We start from the raw sequence: 1,286 nt of genomic DNA, 5'->3' as shown, positions 1-1,286 counted from the left end.
ATTTAAGTGCCAATCCTGTCTTTCACGCCAGGACCAAGCATATTGAGATAGACTTTCATTTTGTACGTGAAAGGATTGCAGAAAAGAAGCTGGAGATTCGCTTCATTCCTTCAAGAGATCAAGTGGCTGATGGGTTTACTAAAGCTCTACCATACAAGCCGTTTGAAGATTTCAAGAACAATCTCAATTTAGGTTAAGGTAGTTCAGATTAAGGGAGGGTGTTAGACTTAGAGATATTTAAGTCATGTAATCTTAACTACCCTATTCTATCTCTTCTTCTCCTCCCGTGTAAACCTCTGTCTTCTCTCGCTGCAATCCTAGCGATCGGCGTGTTCTTGTACTCCAAGCCAAGTTTCTGCCCCAATCAATAAATACCCACGTGGCTCCTCTACTGAGGAGTAGGAACGCTTCCATTGATCCAATCTAATAGTCCCGACGGCGACGGAGACCCGGGGGGAGCGGTGGCCGTCGCGGGAGAAGATCCGCGAGACGCCGAAGTCGGCGATCCTGACATCCCCGCGGGCGCTGGCGAGCAGGTTGTCGGGCTTGAGGTCGAGGTGCGCGACGCCACGCGCGTGGAGGCGCGCCAGCCCGAGGGCGCAGCGCGCGGCCACCTCGGCGAGCGCGGGCTCCGGGAGGCCGGCGCGGCCGCCCCGGCGGCGGAGGACGTCGTGGAGCGACCCGGCGTCCATGAGCTCGAGGAGGCACGCGGGCTCGCCGCCGGCGCCCCGGAGGACGGCGTGGCAGCGCACGACGTACAGTGACGGCGGCCCGGCCCCGCACGCGCGGCGGAGCACCTCGTCCTGCTCCCTCCCCGAGTCGGTGTCGTCGGGGTAGTGGGCCACCTTGAGCGCGAACGCGGGGCCGGCGGTGCCGCCGCGGAGGCGGACCTTGGTCACCACCTCGCTCGCGCCCTCGCTGAGGTCGGCCACCCACTCCAGGTCGGACAGCCTCAGCCGGCGCTCCTCCCCCTCCTTGTCCATGTCAGCGGTGGCAGGCAGCGGCACGGCGGCGTGAGGCGCGGCGAGGCCCGGGCGGCGGAACATGAGGTGGGGCGTGCACGGGGGCATCGTGCCGCCGGGCGCCATGCGGACGCGAGCCAGCAGTTTTTCCACAAGCGGCTAGCTTGGCCGGACGCGTCCCGTTCTTCAGGCAAGGACAGGAGTCCACGGGGACCACCTGTCAGCCACTGCCAGCGGTGGACCGAGTGTCGGAGAGGAGAGGGAGGAGAAGGGGTCGGAGTTGGAAAAAAATTATATGAGACCAGGTCTCATATGAATCAGGTG

The sequence above is a fragment of the Triticum dicoccoides genome, chromosome 1B (genome assembly GCF_002162155.2).
Source record: "Triticum dicoccoides isolate Atlit2015 ecotype Zavitan chromosome 1B, WEW_v2.0, whole genome shotgun sequence".
NCBI classification, from domain to species: Eukaryota; Viridiplantae; Streptophyta; class Magnoliopsida; order Poales; family Poaceae; genus Triticum; species Triticum dicoccoides.
Note: the sequence above shows the minus strand (reverse complement) of the source record.